The sequence below is a fragment of the Sciurus vulgaris genome, assembly GCF_902686455.1.
Source record: "Sciurus vulgaris genome assembly, chromosome: 10".
NCBI classification, from domain to species: Eukaryota; Metazoa; Chordata; class Mammalia; order Rodentia; family Sciuridae; genus Sciurus; species Sciurus vulgaris.
In genome coordinates this window covers 137,460,507-137,474,730 of record NC_136470.1, presented here as the reverse complement: position 1 = coordinate 137,474,730, position 14,224 = coordinate 137,460,507, and the positions used below count along the sequence as shown (strand labels likewise).

Sequence of the window (14,224 nt, the reverse complement as noted above, 5' to 3'; positions counted from 1 at the left end):
GAAACTAAGGATAAAAGGACTTGCTTCACATTGTAACAGCTATATATAACAAACCCAAAGTCAACAGCAGGGTTAAGGGGGAAAAACGGAAGGCATTTCCTTTAAAATCCAGAACAAGATAAGAATGTCCACTCTAACCACTCCTATTCAATATAGGTCTTGATACTCTAGTCAGAGAAATTAGGCACAAGAAGAAAATAAAAGGGATAAAAATAGGAAAAGAAGAAGTCAGATTATCTTTGTTTGATCATGACATGATCCTATATTTAGAAAGCTCAAAAGAATTCCACCAGCAGACTTCTTGAGCTGATGAACAAATTCTGCAAAGTAGCAGGTTACAAGATCAACATATAATCATTTGGCAGGTGGATACCAGGGATTGAACTCAGGGCATTTGACTACTGAGCCACATCCCTAACCCGATTTTGTCTTTTATTTAGAGACAGGGTCTCACTGAGTTGTTTATCGCCTTGCTTTTGCTGAAGTTGGCTTTGAACTTGTGATCCTCCTTCCTCAGCCTCCTGCGCTGCTGGGATTACAGGCATGTGCCACCGCATCCTGCAACATATAATAATTGATAGCTTTTGCATCAATTAGTATCTGCAGAGAAGGATAATGAAGACAATCCCTCTCAACAATAATCTCAAAAGAAAAAGAAAATAAAAAGCCCTAGGACTAAATCTAGCCAAGGAGGCAAAAGATCTCTAAAATGAAAACTTAGAACACTGAAGAAAGATATCGAATACAGAAGAAAATTATGTTCATGGACAGGTGGAATTAATATTATTAAAATGACCATCCTACCAAAATCAATATATATATTCAATGCAATTCCCATCAAAATTCCAGTGACATTCTTCACAGAAAAAATAGTCATAGAATTCATTTGGAAGAATTAAAGACCCAGACTAGCCAAAGAAATTCTAAGCTAAAAAAAGCAATGCTGACCAAATTATAGTAATAAAAAGTGCGTGGTACTGGCATAGAGTCAGACACATAGACCAATGGTGCAGAATAGAAGACTCAGAAATAGACTCACACAAATAGTCACCTGATCCTTGACAAAAGTGCCAAAAACTTACTGGAGAAAGTCAGCTTTTAAATTGGTGCTTAGAAAACACGTTATCCATTTGTAGACGAATGAGACCAGATCTTGTCTTCCACCCTGTACAACAGTCAACTCAAAGTGGACCAAAGACCTAGGAATTAGACCAGAAACTGTGCGATCCCTTGAAGAAAACATAGGGGCAATACTCTAACACACAGGTGCAGGTTTCCTAATAGGACCCCTAAAACTCAGGAGATGATGTCAAGAATTAAAAAAAAAAAAAAATGGGATGCATCAAAATAAAAAGCTTTTTCCCAGCAAAGAGAACAGTTAAGAATGTGAAGAGAGAATCTATAGAATGGGAGAAAATCTTTGCTATCTACTTTTTTTCTGACAGAGGATAAATATGCAGAACATTTAAGGAACTCAAAATAACACCAAAAAAAAAAACAAAAAAAAAAAAAAAACAAAACCAAATGCCCAATAACTGGGCAAATAAACAGACACTTCTCAAAAGAAGAAATGAAAATAGTAAACAAGTATGAAAAAAATGTTCAAGCTGGGCAGAGTATAATCCTCAGTCTCTGGAGGCTCAGCAGGAGGACTGAGAGTTCAAAGCCAGCCTCAGCAAAAGTGAGGTGCTGAGCAACTCAGTGAGACCCTGTCTCTAAATAAAATACCAAATAGGGCTGGGGATGTGGCTCAGTGGTCAAGTACCCCTGAGTTCAATCCCTGGTACCCACCCTCTCCAAAAAAGTTCAACATCTTTAGCAAGTAGGGAAATGCAAATCAAAACTACAGTGAGATTTCATCTCATTCCAGTTGGATTGGCAGCCAGCCGTCAAGAATACAAACAACAATAAATGCTGGAGATGATGTGGAGCAAAAGGAACACTTTTACACTGTTGACAGGACTGTAAATCAGTACCACCATTATGGAAATCAGTATGGAGTCTCCTCAAAAGACTAGGAAGAGCACCACCATATGACCCAGCTTTACCACTTTTCAGTATTTATCCTAAAGAATTAAAGTCAGAATACTTCAGTGATACATGCATATCCATGTTTATAGCAGCACAATTTACAATAACCAAACTATGAAACCTGCTTAGGTGTCCATTAATGAATGACTGGATAAGGAAAACGTGATATAGATATAAACCATGGAGTTTTATTCAGTCATAAGGAAAAATAAAATTATGTAATTTGTAGGAAACTGGATGGTACTTGAGAACATTATGTAAATTGAAAGATCAAGTGTCATAATTTTTTTTCTCATATGTGGAAGCTAGAGAGAAAATAGATAAGGAAGGTATATAGGATCTTAGGACAATCAAAGGGAGGTCAGAAGAGCAGAAGAAAGGGACCAGAGAGAGGGAAGAGGGAAAGGAGAGGGGAAATACCGGGGAATGAAATTGGCCAAGTTACATATCATGTGCATCTATGAACATTTAACAACAAATCCCATCATGTGTACACTTACAGCGCACCAATAAAAATATGAAAAAAATTAATAATTTCTTTATTAAAGAGTTTCACATATTATACTTAATCCTATGTCCTCTATAGGTTTTATAGCTATGAAACATGGATCTTTTTACTGCATTTTCTAATTAGTTATTACTTATGTAAGGATTATTATTATTATTTTAATTAATTAATTTATTTAGGATTATTATTGATTTTAGACATTAATCTTTTATCAAACAACTTTAGGATTTTTCTCACAAATTATAAATATTGTTCTCTTGATTTTTTCTATACAAATAATCTTATTATTCATAAATAATTTCTTTCTCTTTGTACCTTTATGTATTTCTCTCCCTAATTTCTTGTCTTTCAATCATTACAGTTGTTATCTGCTTCTCTTATCTCCCTACATTGGATAGGACCCTCTGTAATAGGTTAAATGTAGAGAGTTCTAATTCCTAATTATAGCAAAGGTATCTATAATTTTCTATATGTATAAATTGCCCCTTGGATTTTGATATCTATTCTTTTTTTTGTTAGTTTTAAAGAAAGTATTTGACTTGTTTTATATAGTATGAAGTGAAACATTCTCACTTGTTCACCACTAAGCATAGTTAGTAGCTGGACTCTTTCATTCGATTCAGTCAGCACACCACTGATTGCCTCACATGTGCCTGGTGATGCTCTTGGTGTTGGGTGTACAATTATATGCATGTGTTCTCATGGAAAAATGTCTAATTAGGGAGACAGACATTAATAAAATTTTTATTCAAAATGTGTGATTACTTAAAGTGGCTTAGGGTTTTATCAAATGCTATTTAAGTATCTAGGGATGATAACGTTTCATTTGAACCATTGAACTTATATATTATACTATTATTAAAACTTTCTTATATTTTTGTAACTTAAAAATATTACAGCATTATATTATATAAGAATTTCCACACTTCCATTCCTGCATGAAATTGATAGTTTGCAAATGATATTCTGATTGAGTTTTATAATGAAAATTCATGTTCGAAACTTGGAGAATGTTCTCTGATAATGGTCTGATAAAATTTAAAAAGTTTAATAACTTATGAGACTATTCTTTAGGTTCTCTATCTTTACTCTGAACATCTTAGTGTATCTAAGACAGATTTTAATTTGTAGTAATTTAGAGAGAGACAGAAAAGCACTGTCTAGGAATCAAAATATAGCTTTGTTGGAAGACAAAATCGTATGGCCACTTATCTAAGAGCTCTACCTGTGTTAACACACTCAGCCCTCAAGGCAGCTCTGTGCGGCAGCCACCAGGGCACTAATATAGTCTCTATAGTGCAGATAATAAAACTGGGGCACAGAGACAAAGACTGCAGTACTGGTTGGTGGCAGAGTCAGATTTCAAGCCCAGGTAATCTGGCTTCAGAGCCACATGCTTAGCTACTTTGCTATGTGTATGAATCAACTCATGCTGCCATAACTAACCCCGAAGCTTCAGCATGTAACAAAACAAAGACTGTTTCTTGCTCATGCAAAGTGTGTGGTGAGAGGAGCTGGCTCTCAGAACAGCAGGCCTCCATAAGAGGCTCAGAATTCCAGGCAGTGTCGCCCGCTGGACTCCAGCATCAACACTGGCCTCCCTAGTCACTGTGGTAGGAAAGAGAGGGAGGAAGACTAGCATGCTGCCTTTGGAAGCTGCATGGAACGTGCACGACCCTCTCACAGTCCGTAGGTGAAGCAAGTCACATGACTGACTATCAGAGCAGCAGATGCACAAATGTCCGCCACTACCAAAAAAGGAGTGTGGGCACACAGGCCAGCACACACTGTGAAAATAAAGCAAACTGCGCAATCCTTACAGCTATTTTGAATTTTGTGTGCAGAACACTTCATAAAAGATAGGAGAAAGTCAACTGGATTGAGAAATTCCTGGGCAGATAAGTTTGCCACATAACGTACATTCCAGATATCAAGTTTTTCTATTACTCATGAATAAAACAAGTGTTGAAACTTCAAATATTTCAAAAATTCGGTTTACAGTTAATTTTCCCCTAGAGGAATATTTATTGGTATGAAATAGAGAAAGTATGAATAAGTATACTTGTAAGCAAGTACAAAACTGTTTGCCAAGTTTTTTAGTTTAATCTCTTAGGACTTGAAGCAGCCAGCCAAGTTCTAATTTATTAGTTGCCTCTAGTTAAAATGCAGCTCACAATGAAAAATTTATGAGAATTTGAAGCATTGTCTTTGAAAATGATGCAACAATTGAAAATTTGAATGAAATGTGCAAAGAATTCCATGTTACTTTATGCTGATGCCATTGTGGTACTTCCTTCATCTTGAACTCCGACTGTCGAATTCTTAAACCAAAGCCAGAAAATTCACAGTGCAATAGTAGGATGTGTCTTTGGTGTCTTACAGACCTTTATAAATAAACATCTGGTTAATCACATCCAGTTCACATCCTGTTGCAATTATTCACCACTTAAGAGCTATTGAGTTTGTTTCACAATATAACAGTTTTGATTAATTAATTTGCTAATTTTTATTTCATATTGGCATGGTTGTTTCCCTTCTCAATAATAAAATGGGGGGAAAGAGGGAAGGGAAGACTGGTCAACTGGTACCAAGTTATAGTTAGAGATAGAAGTTCTGGTGTTCCACTGCAGAGATAGGTGATTACAGATAGGGGCAATATGCTGTTTGTTTCAAAAAGACTTGGAGAAAGGATTTTGAATGTTTTCAAAATGAAAAATATTTGAAGAGATAGATATGCTTGCCCTGATTTGAACATTACACAAGACACACATATATTGAAATGCCATGGAATTCCACACCTATGTATCAACCACAGAAAAAACAAAATAAGGACAGAGACCCCGATTGTGTACTCCCAGAGTCTCTGGCTTTCCCAGTAGGCATGCACTATTTATTATTGGCTTTCTTTTCTTTTTTTTTTTTTTATTATTGTAAACAAATGGGATACATGTTGTTTCTCTGTTTGTACATGGAATAAAGGCATACCATTTGTGTAATCATACATTTACATAGAGTAATGTTGTTTGATTCATTCTGTTATTTTTTCCCTTCCCCCCACCCCTCCCACCCCTCTTTACCCTCTATACAGTACTTCCTTCCTCCATACTTGCCCCCCTCCCTAACCCTAACTCTAACCCTAACACTAACCCTTCCCTCCCCCCCATTATGTGTCATCCTCCACTTATTAGTGATATCATCCGTCCTTTGGCTTTTTGAGATTGGCTTATCTCACTTAGCATGATATTCTCCAATTTCATCCATTTGCCTGCAAATGCCATAATTTTATCATTCTTTATGGCTGAGTAATATTCCATTGTATATATATACCACAGTTTCTTTATTCACTCATCAATTGAAGGGCATCTAGGTTGGTTCCACAGTCTGGCTATTGTGAATTGAGCAGCTATGAACATTGATGTGGCTGTATCTCTGTAGTATGCTGATTTTAAGTCCTTTGGGAATAGGCCAAGGAGTGGGATAGCTGGGTCAAATGGAGGGTCCATTCCAAGTTTTCTAAGGAATCTCCACACTGCTTTCCAGAGTGGCTGCACTAATTTTCAGCCCCACCAGCAATGTAAGAGTGTACCTTTCTCCCCACATCCTCGCCAACACCTGTTGTTGCTCGTATTCTTGATAATCGCCATTCTAATTGGGGTGAGATGGAATCTTAGGGTGGTTTTGATTTGCATTTCTCTTATTACTAGAGATGTTGAACATTTTTCCATATGTTTGTTGATTGCTTGTAGATCTTCTTCTGTGAAGTGTCTATTCATTTCCTTAGCCCATTTGTCGACTGGATTATTTGAATTCTTGGAGTAAAGTTTTTTGAGTTCTTTATAGATTCTGGAAATTAGTGCTCTATCTGAAGTATGATTGGCAAAGATATTCTCCCACTCTGTAGGCTCTTTCTTCACATTGCTGATAGTTTCCTTTGCTGAGAGAAAGCTTTTTAGTTTGAATCTATCCCAGTGGTTGATTCTAGCTTTTATTTCTTGTGCTATGGGAGTCCTGTTAAGGAAGTCTGATCCTAGACCAACAAGGTGAAGATTTGGACCTACTTTTTCTTCTATAGTCTGCAGGGTCTCTGGTCTGATTCCGAGGTCCTTAATCCATTTTGAGTTTAGTTTCGTGCATGGTGAGAGATATGGGTTTAGTTTCATTCTGTTGCATATGGATTTCCAATTCTCCCAGCACCATTTGTTGAAGAGGCTATCTTTTCTCCATTACATATTTTTGGCACCTTTGTCTAGTATGAGAAAATTGTATTTATTTGGGTTTGTGTCCGTGTCCTCTATTCTGTACCACTGATCTACCTTTCTATTTTGGTACCAATACCATGCCGTTTTTGTTACTATTGTTTTGTAGTAGAGTTGAAGATCAGGTATTGCAATACCCCCTGTTTCACTCTTCCTGCTAAGGATTGCTTTAGCTATTCTGAGTTTCTTATTCTTCCAGATGAATTTCATAATTGCTTGCTCTATTTCTGTAAGGTACGTCATTGGGATTTTAATTGGAATTGCATTGAATTTGTATAGCACTTTAGGTAGTATGGCCATTTTGACAATATTAATTCTTCCTATCCAAGAACATGGGAGATCTTTCCATCTTCTAAGGTGTTCTTTAATTTCTTTCTTTAGTGTTGTATAGTTCTCATTGTAGAGGTCTTTCACCTCTTTTGTGAGATTGATTCCCAAGTATTTTATTTTTTTCGAGGCCATTGTGAATGGGGTAGTTTTCCTAATTTCTCTTTCTGAAGATTCATCACTTATGTATAAAAATGTGTTGGATTTATGGGCATTGATCTTGTAACCTGCTACTTTACTGAATTCACTTATGAGTTCTAAGAGTTTTCTGGTGGAATTTCCAGGTTCCTCTAAATATATAATCATGTCATCAGCGAACAGGGATAGTTTGAGTTCTTCTTTCCCAATTCGTATCCCTTTAATTTCTTTGGTTTGTCTAATTGCTCTGGCCAGAGTCTCAAGAACGATGTTGAATAGAAGTGGTGAAAGAGGGCATCCCTGCCTTGTTCCAGTTTTTAGGGGGAATGCTTTCAGTTTTTCACCATTTAGAATGATATTGGCCATGGGCTTAGCATAAATGGCCTTTACAATGTTAAGGAATGTTCCCACTATCCCTATTTTTTCTAGTGTTTTGAGCATGAAGGGGTGCTGTATTTTATCAAATGCTTTTTCTGCATCTATTGAAATAATCATGTGATTCTTGACTTTAAGTCTATTAATATGGTGAATTACGTTTATTGATTTCCTGATGTTGAACCAACCTTGCATCCCTGGGATGAAACCCACTTGATCATGGTGCACTATCTTTTTAATATGTTTTTGTATGCGATTTGCTAAAATTTTGTTGAGAATTTTTGCGTCGATGTTCCTTAAGGATATTGGTCTGAAATTTTCTTTCCTTGATGAGTCTCTGTCTGGTTTAGGTATCAGGGTGATATTGGCTTCATAGAATGAGTTTGGGAGGGTTCCCTCCTCTTCTATTTCATGGAATACTTTGAGAAGTATTGGAATGAGCTCTTCTTTAAAGGTTTTGTAGAACTCGGCTGAGAACCCATCTGGTCCCAGACTTTTCTTTGTTGGTAGGCTTTTGATGACTTCTTCTATTTCAGTACTTGAAATTGGTCTATTTAAATTGTTTATGTCCTCCTCGTTCAGTTTAGGCAATTCATATGTCTCTAGAAATCTGTTGATGCCTTCGAAATTTTCTATTTTGTTGGAGTATAGATTTTCAAAATAGCTTCTAATTATGTTTTGTATTTCAATCCTGTCTGTTGTAATATTTCCTTGTTCATTCCGAATTTTAGTGATTTGGGTTTTCTCTCGTCTTCTCTTTGTTAGTGTGGCTAAAGGTTTATCAATTTTGTTTATTTTTTCGAAGAACCAACTATTTATTTTGTCAATTTTTTGTATTGTTTCTTTTGTTTCAATTTCATTGATTTCAGCTCTGAGTTTAACTATTTCCTGTCTTCTACTACTTTTGGTGCTGTTCTGTTCTTCTTTTTCTAGGGCTTTGAGCTGTAGTGTTAGGTCGTTTATTTGTTGAGTTTTACTTCTTTTATTAAATGCGCTCCATGAAATAAATTTCCCTCTAAGTACTGCTTTCATAGTGTCCCAGAGATTTTGATATGATGTTTCTTTGTTCTCATTTACCTCTAAGAATTTTTTAATTTCCTTCCTAATATCTTCTGTTATCCATTCATCATATAATAACATATTGTTTAATCTCCAGATGTTGGAATAGTTTCTGTGTTTTACTCTTTCATTTATTTCTAACTTCAATCCATTATGATCTGATAGAATACATGGTAGTGTCTCTATCTTTTTGTATTTGCTAACATTAGCTTTGTGGCATAATATATGGTCTATTTTAGAGAAGGATCCATGTGCTGCTGAGAAGAAAGTGTATTCGCTCTTGGTTGGATGGTATATTCTATAAATGTCCGTTAAGTCTAAATTATTGATTGTGTTATTGAGATCTATGGTTTCTTTGTTCAATTTTTGTCTGGAAGATCTGTCCAGTGGTGAGAGAGGCGTGTTAAAATCCCCTAGTATTATTGTGTTATGGTCTATTTGGTTTCTGAAATTGAGAAGGATTTGTTTGACATACATGGATGAGCCACTGTTTGGGGCATAGATGTTTATGATTGTTATATCTTGCTGATTTATGCTTCCCTTAAGCAGTATGAAATGACCTTCTTTATCCCTTCTGACTAACTTTGGCTTGAAGTCCACATTATCGGAAATGAGGATGGATACTCCAGCTTTTTTGCTGAGTCCATGTGCATGGTATGTTTTTCCCCATCCTTTCACCTTTAGTCTATGGGTATCTTTTTCTATGAGGTGAGTCTCTTGCAGGCAACATATTGTTGGATCTTTCTTTTTAATCCAGTCTGCCAGTCTATGTCTTTTGATTGATGAATTCAGGCCATTAACATTCAGGGTTATTATAGAGAAATGATTTGGTTTCCCGGTCATTTGGTTCATTTTTTAAATTTTATTTATTTATTTGTTTGACACAACTTGTTTCCTCCTTTATTTGACAATTCCTTCAGGATAATTCCTCCCTTTGCTGATTTGCTTCTTTGTTTTTCATCTCTTCCTCATGGAATATTTTGCTGAGAATGTTCTGTAATGCTGGCTTTCTTTTTGTAAATTCTTTTAGCTTTTGTTTATCATGGAAGGATTTTATTTCATCGTCAAATTTGAAGGTAAGTTTTGCTGGGTATAAGATTCTTGGTTGGCATCCATTTTCTTTCAGGGCTTGAAAAATGTTGTTCCAGGCCCTTCTAGCTTTTAGGGTCTGGATTGAAAAATCTGCTGATATCCGTATTGGTTTCCCCCTGAATGTAATTTGGTTCTTTTCTCTCACAGCCTTTAAAATTCTGTCTTTATTTTGTATGTTAGGTATTTTCATTATAATGTGCCTTGGTGTGGGTCTGTTGTAATTTTGTGTATTTGGAGTCCTATAAGCCTCTTGAACTTGATTTTCCATTTCATTCTTCAGATTTGGGAAATTTTCTGATATTATTTCATTGAATAAATTGTTCATTCCTTTGGCTTGTTTCTCTAGGCCTTCCTCAATCCCGATAATCTTAAATTTGGCCTTTTCATGATATCTCATAGTTCTTGTAGATTCTGTTCATGATTTCTTACCATCTTCTCTGTTTGTTCAACTTTGTTTTCAAGGTTAAATATTTTGTCTTCAATGTCTGAGGTTCTGTCTTCCAGGTGTTCTATCCTATTGGATATGCTTTCTATGGAGTTCTTAATTTGGTTTATTGTTTCCTTCATGTCAAGGATTTCTGTTTGGTTTTTTTTCAATATCTCTAACTCTTTATTGAAATGATCTTTTGCTTCCTGTATTTGCTCTTTTAACTGTCGATTGGTGCGATCATTCAATGCTTGCATTTTCTCTTTCATCTCATCGTTTGCTTCTCTGATCATTTTAATTATGTACATTCTGAACTCCTTTTCTGTCATTTCTTCTGCCATGCTGTCATTGGGTTTTATTGATGTAACATCTAGATTTGTTTGCAGCATTTCTTTCCTTGTTTTCTCATATTGTTCAGGTATCAGTGGACCGCTGAGATATTGCAGAATTCCTCTATTGACTTATACTGTCCCTGAAGATTTCTAGTATATCCCCTCTTAGCCTTCAGTAGGCTGAAGTCTTGGAGGAAGTTGATAATGCAGTGCTCCACAAGGAAGCTGCCTCTCTAGGAGTGGTGGCCTTCAGGTGGGGTATAATCCATGCTAGTGGGCAGAGGTGCCTCCACTTGTTGACCAATGGTCATCCAAAGGGGACCTAGGCTGCGGGCTGAGGCAAGGCCTGTTTGGGCCTGAGTCTCTGGTTTTACCGTCCTTGTGGGGAAACCTCACCCGGCAGGGAAGACTCACCCGGTGGGGAGGTCTCGCTGGTCAGTTCCCTCCTAGAGGTTCCCCTCAATTTACAGCTACCGCCTGGGCTGGGCTGCCTTCCTCTGCAAAGTTCCCAGGGGCCCGGCCCTACCTCCTGGGCCTGGGAGCCTCACCCTTCGTAGATGAATCTCCTTAGGCTGCCCCTCCTCAGAGAATCTGCCCGCAGGCCTGGAACCTTCGCTCCGCCCTAAGCCTGTTTCTGTGCGGCTCTTCCACCAAGAAGCCTCCTAGATCCTGGGACCCTGCTCTGCACCTAATCCCCTGGCTATGCGGCCCCTCCTCTGAGCAGCCACCTGGGGCCCTGTACAATCGCTCTGAGTCCCAGAGACCCGCCACACGCCTCTTCCTCCAGACAGCCTCCCAGTATTCCGGTACGGTCACTAGGAGTCCAAGAAACTCTCTTCATGCCTCCACCTCCCACCAACCACCCGTAGCCCTGGGCAATCAATCACTCCGAGTCGAAGTGACCCTCCCCGTTCCTCCTCCTCCTCCAGATAACCCCCCGGGTGTTCAGGAGCGGTCGTTCTGAGTGGCTCTGAATCCACGTGACCCGCTGCACGGGTCCTCTGGGCAACCGCCTGGAGCTCTGGTGCGGCCACTCAAGAGCAAGCGTCCCACCACGCTTCTCCTCCAGCAGCCCCCCTGTGTTCAGGAGCTGTCACTTTAAGTCCAAACAACTCACCACTCGCCTTCTCCTCTGAGCAGCTGCCTGGAGCGCTAATGCAGTCACTGCGAGTCCAAACGACCTGCCGCACTCCTCCTCCTCCTCCTCCTCCTCCGGGCAGCCCCGGTGTTCAGAAGTGGTCTGAGTCCAAACAGCTCGCCATGCAGCCCCTCCTCTGGCAACCGCCTGTAGCTCTGGTGTAGTCACTCTGAATCCAAGTGGCCGCGCTCCTCTTCCTCCTCCTCATCCTCAGGGCAGGCCCCGGGGTTCAGAAGCATCGTACTGAGTCCAAACAGCTCGCCGCGGAGCTTCTCCTCTGGCAACCGCCTGTAGCTCTGGTGCAGTCACTCTGAATCCAAGCGGCCACGTTCCTCCTCCTCCTCCTCAGGGCAGGCCCCGGTGTTCTGAGTCCACACAGCTCTCCTCGCCACTCCTCCCCTGGGCAGCCGCCGGAGCCCCAGTGGTTGCTCCGAGTCCCAGCGCTGTGCCGAGCGGCCTCCTTTATGGCACTCCCAGTTGTCCGAGTTCACTGCTCCAGCGGGGGGAGGGGTGTCTCGCCGGCAGCTCTACTTCACAAAGTTTCCTGCGTTCTGGGACCACCGTCCCATCCAGGACGCCTTCCCAACGGGTGAGAGTCACCCGGCTGCTTTGAGTTGATCCCAAGTGTCTCAATATCTCCTCTTTTGAATCCTGAGTCCTGGAGCAACATGAAATGCAGCCACCCTCTAGGCCGCCATCTTGAAAACTCCCCTATTGGCTTTCTTGAAAGCAAAATTCGGGTAACCAGAATCTCTGAGTCTGGAAAGGGCTTAAAGAGAGAAGCTGGCAGTATCTGCCAGGAAGAGCTCAATGCCATTCTCCATTCATAGACATGCTCCCCTAGAGCGACCCAGTCTATTGCATGGCAACAAGTGTTACTCATGACTCTCAAGGCCGCATCTCCAGTCTTGGTCGTCTTTGTAAGACCCACAGTGTCATTTCAACCCAAATGGGTAAACCAGTGCTCAAGTTTGGATCTGAAATGTCACCCAAAGTCTCCTGTGTTGAAGGCGTGGTCACCAGCCTCTGGTACTCTTGGGAGGTGGTGGAACCTTCAGGAGGTGGCCCTGGGTAGATGTTAGGAAGTTACGTCACTGGGGAGGTGCCCTTGGGGGGACATTGGGCACCCAGCCCCTCCCTCTCTCTTTACCTCCCGGCTGCCTGGGGTGAGGTTTCTTTCTCTTCCTGCTTCCATCACTGGCCTGAAGCAGCAGGGCCTACTGACCGTGGACTGAAACCTCAGATCATGAGCCAAAATAAACCTTCCCTCCTTATCTTGGCCATTTTTTTCAGTGTCTGAAAAAAGGCTTTGCCTTCTCCCCACCTCCACCAGCCTCCTCTGTGGGCTTTCTTTCAGAGCAGCGTCAACACATATTTGGCGAAATGATGCACCCAGACTGTTCTTGATTCTTCCATTTTCCTTACAGATACCACGTCTTGGAGATTTGACTTCCTTACTAGGTCTTCTGGTCATCTTTCTTCTACAATTTCCATCTTCAGTTCAGACCTTCTATCTTAGTCTGTTTAACAACAATAACAAAAACCAAAAAAAAAAAAAAATCATTTCTCGTGGTTCTGGAGGTCCAATACCAGAGCACAGGCTGGACTGGTACTTGGCGAGAGCTTGGTGTCTGTTTCCAACACGGTGCTTTGAATGCTGCTTCCTTACCAGGTGGAAGGCAGAAGGGCAAGAGGTTCCTCCTCGCTTTTCTACAAAGCCACTAATCCCGCTCGTGAGGGTTTTACCCTCCTGACTTAAATCACTTTCCAAACGCTCCACTGCTTAACACTGCCACAGAGTATGAAGTTGGGGCTTATGTCCCAACATTTGGAATTTGGAAGGGACACAAACATTCAAACCATGGCACCTTCCCTTCCTGGTGAGAGTCTGGCTTCCTAAGCAGCCTTCCTGTGCTAGAAGTGCTTCCTCTCGTCATTCCCTGCTGTGCCGTGCTCCTGACTTTTCTCATAGGGAAATCTGGGCCCACCAGTGTCCTCCACTGCCAGGTTCCCCGACGGAGTGGCTGGCCTGGTTCTCTGCAGGGCTCTTCCCCAGCACAGTGGTCTGCTCAGGTCGTGGCTGGCTGTGTCTGAGGGCCATGCCCCGCTCCTGTGCTCCCAGAAGGCTCTGTATCTCACGCCACACATGCCCGCCTCAGAGACCTTCTCCACCCCACCACTCTCTCCACCTGCCCAGCTTATCCTCGTTTTCTTGTTTTGTGGTGATCGCCAAGGAGCAGGGAAGAGAGGCGGTAAGGGGGGAAGGAATGGAAAGTACCAAAGATCCTCCAGCCCAGTTTCCTGGGCTCTTCCTTTTCAGTCCTGGAGTCCACAGTCTACTTCTATAAAATGCAGGTTTTGTGTGGTCTGAGTGGGCTGAACTGTGTCACTCTTGGGCCTCCAAGGGCAGAGGCCCCATCTGCGATGCCACTGTGTGAGTCCACTGTGGCGCTACCTGAAAGTCATTTCTTAATACATGTTTTCCAATAATAAGAGAAGGGAAAGGAAATGAGGAAACAATTGAATGGTTAAGAGAAAGGC

The 14,224-nt window shown here is 40.6% G+C and overlaps 1 protein-coding gene across 2 annotated transcripts in view; it reads right to left on the bottom strand.

Annotated features, from left to right (window-relative positions):
• Positions 1 to 14,224, bottom strand: part of VEPH1 (ventricular zone expressed PH domain containing 1) — a 238,800-nt gene that overhangs the window by 51,030 nt on the left and 173,546 nt on the right. The gene's annotated exons all lie outside the window — the stretch shown is intronic.